The 7,817-nt window shown below is 31.0% G+C and overlaps 1 long non-coding RNA gene across 1 annotated transcript; it reads left to right on the top strand.

The window, feature by feature from the left end:
* Positions 1–1,324: 1,324 nt before the first annotated feature.
* LOC121121037 (uncharacterized) lies at positions 1,325–2,788 on the top strand. Its single transcript, XR_005865318.2, has 2 exons — positions 1,325–1,434; positions 1,502–2,788. It is a non-coding gene; the product is annotated as an uncharacterized lncRNA (long non-coding RNA).
* Positions 2,789–7,817: the final 5,029 nt, after the last annotated feature.

Below are 7,817 nucleotides of genomic sequence, written 5' to 3'. Positions count from 1 at the left end.
GGGTGGCGGCTTAACTCTACCTCACGATTACGTCCCAAAAATAAAAATTTAGAAGATTGAGATCGTTTAACTCTGGCGAATAAACCTCTTTTCGGACTCTTATTGAAAGTGTGGGATGGTACCCCGTCTTTCTATCTAACATTCTTTAATTCTATTTGATCTAGAGTATTATGACGTTCTGGACGACCCTATTGCATTCTTATGAGTTCACTTTTATTTCATCCAAGTAGTCCCTAATACAAGATTACGGCCCTTCGTCATAGCTTCACCTGTCTCCTTGAAACGATCCAGGTTGTTTTCGATTTTTTTTTGGAATTAACCATCGACGATCTGTTCCTCCAAAATTATGCCTTATTCATCTCATTGTCCACTAAGGAAAACTACACCGTTATGAAAAGCATAAAATTAAAACTATCAAAGAACCCAAGGGAATTTTTGTGGGGTGTAACCCTGTATGTCCCAAAAATATGTTTTTATTCTTTAACTAACATTTTTACATTTGAATTTAATTCATTAACTATGCCATATTTGCACGAAGCAGCATTCAAAAAATATATTCACAATTTGAAAAAAAGTACAGCACTCTAAATGCGGATCTTTTTTTAAAACAAAAAGCCATTTTTCATCAAGTTTTCTTAATGTTATTTGGTTTCCCTAGGGTAAATTTCCCGCACTCGATGACATTTACTATTTTCGCCTTCATAATAACTTAAAATCAAGTCAAATATATTTAATAAGAAGCTAATCACTGTATTTGACAAAAATAATAATAATAATAAGTATCTTCTTTGGTTAAATTTGTAGTTCGTGGCAATTTTTTGTTCCGGCTAATTAAGAACTGGCTGCTTCTGGAAATACAAAATTTTTGCATAGAGAATTATCAATAAATTTCTAGAGGCGTATTTAAAATAATATCAATTTGTATTAATAATAGTTAAAGAGCATGTGTTTAAAAGTTCACCGCCATTTTATGGACTACAACAATCTCCCTAAAGATATGAAATTAGCCTTTCTTGGCCCACCTTGAGCATTCTTTTTTTTTTAATTATTAGTATATAATCATCATTTATTATAAATGATAATCCAATATCAATGGTATAAATTAATAAAGAAAATGTAACAAAAAATATAATAAATTTTACAAACAACAAAAACATTGAAGTTATTTGAAATAAATAGAAACTACACTAGAAATAATAAGTCGATACATATAGAAAAAAAATTGAAGTTGCGTTGATTTTATAAAATTGTTCCGACAGATTATATAGTATTATTTTTATCAATGTATGTGTATATTAAAAAAAAAAAAAATTAATAATAATACATTTTCCTTGACTATTTGTCGTCAAACCTCCTCAATGAAGTTATACTCCGTTGAATAAAAGTTTCGAAGTCTATATGAAGGCTTCTTCCATTAAATCGTTCAAAACACATGTAATTAATCATCCAGCCGTGTATGATCGCATCCACCCCATATGCATACTTAATTTCATCCTCTAAGATAGTACGGATGCCCAGGATCCTGGAGCAGTCGTAGGAGACTTGTTTCTTTTCCTTCTTTAGAAAGAAAACAACTATGTCTATCCTTCGATTTATTCTTGAAGAAGCTCGAACTCGCCATCTTATAACGAAACCAATTTTGCTTTGCGTTTGAAAAAGGGTTCCGTGGATTAGTGTCATTGACGTCCTCCCTGTACCTGCCGTACCCTAAGAGTCTTCTGTTAAGTATTCATTTCGTAATCTTATTCGGGATCCTCACCGACTTTTTTACCTTTTTATTTGGGATTGCCTCCAGTTTGATCATTGAGGGAGTAAAGGGTCGGAATCTTAAAGCATTTTCTTACCTATAGTTGTATAGAATATTATGTATTATCTAAAAAATAAGAACCCATAAATTATTTACTTTATCCAAGGGCTATTTTGCTAGTATATTATGTTACATTTGTACAATAGACAAGTAGTTTAATTTCCATTAATGCCTAGGGCAGGGATGTATGTATTATTGACAAAAACAACGGAAGAGATCAAATATTTTATTTTAAATATATAATAGGTATGTTATATACCATAATATTCAAGTTCTGTTCAAAAAGTAAGGTAACTTTTCATATTTTGCGGGCAATGTATATTTGGTATGCTGGAATTATTTATTTTTATATGTAATACACTCACCGCGAACAAATATTTACTGTTTCAGGTATTTAATATATTTGTGAGATGCATAATGGTTTGAAGTATTTTACGTGTTCGGTGATTTTTTGGTCTGGAAAATGCTAATGACGGGCCTCGCTCTGGACGCCCAAGTCAGTCAACAACAAATGAAACGTTGAAGCAGTTAACAAAATTGTTTTTGAAAACCGCCGAATCACTATCAGACAAATTGCTTAAGATATTGACATATCAGTGGACTCGTGCAATAAATTTTTTTCGAACGTTTCGAGTTTTGAGACGACTGTCAGCAGAGTTGGTTCCAAAACTACTTAAGTTTTACCAAATGAATAGTTACATTTTTTGGGCAAAACCAGTACCACAATCAGCCACTCGATTCACCGGATTTGCCCCAATGTTACTTTTTCTTGTTCCCAAAACTGAAGTGACCTATAAAAGGATGAAGATTTGCAACGATTGAGAAGATAAAGACTGCATCGCTGGAAGAGCTCAAAGCTACACCGAAAAGTGTTTATGAAATTTTTTATTAGAATTTGAAAAAGGGTTGGCACAAGTGTATTATATCTGAGAGAGGCACAACATAAATATTAATGAATAAATAAATATTTTTTCCAAGAAATACAAAGTTACTTTACTTTTTGTACACACCTCGTATGTAGTATGAGAAAAGACAGTTCCCATTTGTATCTTTAATGTATTTTTTGTTTACGGATTCGTGGACTTAAAGTGGATGTTACATTATTTTTAATTAGTTATATGTATTATATTATTTTGAGACTTACCAGTGTATATATTTTGATGAACTATGTTTAATAGCATCGCTCATTAATCAATTTAAAATTGTTTTAATCAAGGATGAGTACCCGACATTGCTTCGTTATTAGTAGTCAACTAAAAGGCAAAGATATTTTCCTTTCATAATATAGTCAGAGGTTAAAAAAATGAAATTTGGAGATTGCATTCTTTTTTGTAATTGCTACATAAATAATACCTTTTCTATTTGCAGAAACTATCATCATTTTTCTTTTACTCTTGACGCGAGAACACTAAGTATTTAGTAATCACTAGTGGGTGAAAGACGAAGAGTAACTCTGAGGATTTGTTGTGGAGTAATAGATGTAAGTCCTTGTTGAACTCGGAGTTGAAGATTCCAATCGACATGGGTGTAAATCCTGCCTATACCATTGCTCGATACAGAGTGGAGTGTATGTTTATTTCCCTCCTCTCATAGCTTCTCAACATTAATATAATGAAATTTAATGAGAGCTAAGCTAATATTCTCCCAAACATTTTTCAAATTGTGAAGGTGAACACCAGAGGTGTAGCCCCAAAAATTATCAACACCATAATACCATTACTTTTATTAATTAGTTTATTATGTACATATATGTACCAGGATATACATGAATATTCATGTATATCCCTACTATATATATATACGATAAAATTTATTGGGGCCCTTTAAAACTTTTGTATTGTGGTGGGGGTAAAGAATGCTAGCGACGCCACTGGTGATCACATTCATTGTCGGTTTTTTTTATCATATCAATGTTTCATATTATTTTAATCTCTGGTCAGATATAAACTACCCTTGTCTATATGAGGCGTCACACACGCTCGTTGCTGCACTGTTATTTCTAAGATCAAGTAGTCACGTAGTTCTAAATTATTAAGTGCAAATTCACAAATGAAGTGTCGACTTTGATTTATTTTTATAGATATGGTCCCTCTCTTTTATAAAATGACGCACTAAGCTTTAACTACAGACGTATGTTGCTACATTTTTATAATTGTATACATCAAGTAGTCACACAGTTCTGAGATATAAAGAAAACAAACATTGTTTTTTTACCAAATATATATGTATATGTATGTTAGCACAAGGAATACATAATTTATGGAACATGCAGAGCTTTTTTCCTTCTTTTTCTAAACCAACTACATACATTTTTTTTCTCTATGTGTAACAATCTATATATTAAATGCAAATGCCTGTATGCGTTTGTTCGGGAATCACGCCAAAACCAATGTAGGGTGTTTTTTTTAAGTTGTTCATGTAGTTTTTTAAGGATCAAGAGATGGTTCTGTTAACAATTTGTTTTGCCTCTGATGCTATGACGGCCTATAAATAACACTTTTTGAAATGATTTTATACTAATAAACGACTATATCATATATATATAAGTAAAATTATATGTAAAATTTTAAGAATTATTCTTGCTGCTGCCTGTAGGTATATTTATTTCCTTGCATACTTTTTTCTAAACGATATTATAAGCATTTGAGAAGAAAAAAAGAAAAAAGGAAGAGAAAATAGGACAAAGGATTTTGTACCATAATATCAAAAGAGGAGCGAACGATAGTTCAACTCAAATAGCTTTCCTTCTATGAACCTTATAATCTCCTTTAAAAAAAGCAGAAGAGTTCTGAATTACTTAATTTAAATATCTTAATGTCCCGGAAAACCCGGGAAGTACATACTATATCTCCTTTTTAAAAAATGGTGCAATGATACATACCAACACTAACATGCAGTGAGAATAATTCCGAAAATTTTACGGTCTTTATTTTTTGTTGACATTGAGCAAAAGTACTCTTAAATAATTCCAATTTCTTAATGTCCCGGTCAACGCCGGAAAAAAAAATACTCCAGTAATAATAAAAGGAAAGGGGGATTTTAATTAAAACATTCGAGTATTAAGTTTTTTTATGTTAAATATAGAGTATTTCTGAATTAATTAAGGCTGATCCCATCATAGCCCAAAAAATATCTACCCTTTTTATCCATATAGATCTAGTGAATATATTTATGCAATTTGATAAAAATATATTTTTATTTACTGAGAGTACGAACCCGATAAAATTTGTTAAAGGTGACAATAAGCTCTAGAAATCACATATTTGAATGTGGCACATCACTTTTTTTTTTATCTAAAACATATTTTAGTCAAAGTACAATGAAAATATCTTCTTATTACATAGAGTTAATGCGTGTTTCAAACAATGTTGATATTTTCTTCTTTTGATCCTTCAAGTACCTAATACAGTTGTTATGCCAGTCCTATTTTAAGAATGAAGACTGCAGTCCCGTATACTTGGGTCTTGGTCCAGTTTTTTTTTCTTCTTGCCAACAAGGCTTAGAAGAAAATTCAATTTAATAGTACTATAATAAATGAAAATTATTAAAATTAATAATATATATAAGTCTATTAAAACAAAAAGACACTAAATTTAATCAAAGACATAGAATAAAACAAAAAATCACACATCACACAAAAAATATAAAGAAAAACTTGAAAAGAAAACACTGAATTGTAGAGTTTATTTATTAAAGGACTATCCATTTTAAAACAAGAAAATGAGGATCATCAGTGATCAAGAGGTTATAAGTTCAACCCAGGAACGAATCAGATTAATAAATTACGTAATTAATAATCTTAATCAACATTCTAATTTTGTATTTCTATTGATACTGTCATTTATATATTTTATCAAAAATGAAATTTTTAAATGACAGTATCAATAGAAATACAAGAAATGCTGAGCCCTTTTATTAGTTCCATTAAAAATTATTTCCTTTTTTCGAGAGTAAAAGACTAAAAAATCATATTTTCTCATATTCCTCTAAAAGTTAATACTAGTGTTGTGTTGGTCCTTATTTAAGACCTAAGACTGCTGTCCCGAACACTTCAATCTTGGTCTAGTTCCTTCCTGCTTGAAAGTCCTTAAGCTTATAAGCTTCAATCCTTGAGGACTGATAAGATCTGTTCTAAGACTGGATTGGACCGAATAAATATGACACAACAGTAAAAACAACTTTGCTCTATATATATTTTTTAAGACTCATCCACATATTATTATACAATAATGAAGCTTTATTTTTGGTATCAATATTCTATAAATAGCCTACAGCGACGGTGCAACAGGGGGGGGGGGATCCATTATTTTATAATATACAACTATCATAAAGCTAATGTTTCAATACTTTGATTTCCAAAAGAAGGATTTGAAGGCCAAAAGTGTCAGTTATAAGGGAAAGAGGGTAAATATTTTGAAATTAGTAAAAATGAAGGTTAAATTTAGATTGTTGTATATTATCTTTAGTTATTTTTAATTGACTTCTATTATATATATATTTTTTCTATTAGTTTAAGTCATAAATAATTTGTGACTGTTGTTACTCTTTTTCCATCAACGCTAGATCAAAAATTCTGTATTCGTTGTTTTTTTCACATCTTTAAGTCTAAGAAAAATGGTTTTTTTTCATTTGGGTATTCAATGTTAAGGTATATATGCATCAGATGTATTATTTAGTCATTTCAACGTTGTACGATATATATTGAAGCTATGTCCACCTACGCTGGAATATATCCACCCTGAACTCTCTTAGATCGAGACAGAATACTCCCTTACTTGTCAGACTATTTTAAAGTAGACTGGAGTTATGTAGGTTGAGACTTTGACTTGAAAAGAATAACTGCCCGACGACAACTTGACAACATCGCCTGTGTCTTTGAATTGATCGACTCCAACACTCAGCTGAACACTCGACAAGCCGCCACCGACGTTATGTTACCAGAAGAAACGAGCTTTTGGATACTGAAAGACGATTTAGGGAATAAATAGCTCTTGAGTATCTAGTATTTTAGATAATCCACAAGCTGTCGGAGAAGAAAAAAAAGACAGCTAGCTTGTAGTGCCTACTCACACACACATATACAATCTCTTAACTATGCTTAATCTTAAATGACTGTTTTTCTGCTAAGGAAGATCAAACATCTACTCCAAGAGGACAATTTTGTGGACCCAGAAGAGGTTCTATCTGACGTTCAGCGGGCAATACATGTGGTGACAGAATATGAGCTCTTTGGTCAACTTAAAAAGTTACAAGACCACTGCCGACGTAATAAAATCCTAGGGGGACTATATGGTATGATTTTACAGATATTTAAGCGTTTTTATAGTAATTCGAGTGTTTATGGTACAAGCAAATTATTTATGACTCAACCTAATATAGATTAAATGGAATAACTCTCCTTTTTAGAGGTATTCTCGAAAAGGATGCTCAGAGCCGGGCCTATAAATGAATTTTGAGAATAAGTAATAAATATGAGTAGAGCCATTTATTGATGTTGAAGTGAAAGCGTAGTTCAACTTTAGTCCCTTGTCTTTTTTTAGGAAAAGACATGATTCCAAATGACAACAAATTTTTAAATATTTCATAAATTTTGTTAAAAATATTTACACCCTGTGAAAAAATTACTTCATTCGGCAACTTTTGTATAAAATTTTTTTTTGTCAAATTATTAGGTCTTAATATATAAAAATTAACAAATGATTTTATTTATAGATTTTATTATACATCACTGCAAGACGAGGGGTCGTGGCAGCTTCTGATTTGGTTGAAGAAAAGGCTTTCAAAAACTTTTAGGGGAGTTTTAGTCCCTCTTAAAAGGAGTTAACAACGCCATTGTTACCAACTATTGATGTTTAACGTTAGTTCTCAAACTGTGGCTATGGGGCAATGGTTTAAAAAATTTTGTTTTTAGGAAATAAAAAAAGGTAAACAAGTAAGTCTTATACAGAAATCTTCTTTTTTTGTAAAAAATATTGTCAAAAATAGTCGAAATTTATGGGTTTTAAATATT

The sequence above is a fragment of the Lepeophtheirus salmonis genome, chromosome 6 (genome assembly GCF_016086655.4).
Source record: "Lepeophtheirus salmonis chromosome 6, UVic_Lsal_1.4, whole genome shotgun sequence".
NCBI lineage: Eukaryota > Metazoa > Arthropoda > Copepoda > Siphonostomatoida > Caligidae > Lepeophtheirus > Lepeophtheirus salmonis.
The sequence above is the reverse complement of the archived record's forward strand: the minus strand, read 5'-3'. Positions and strand labels throughout refer to the sequence as shown.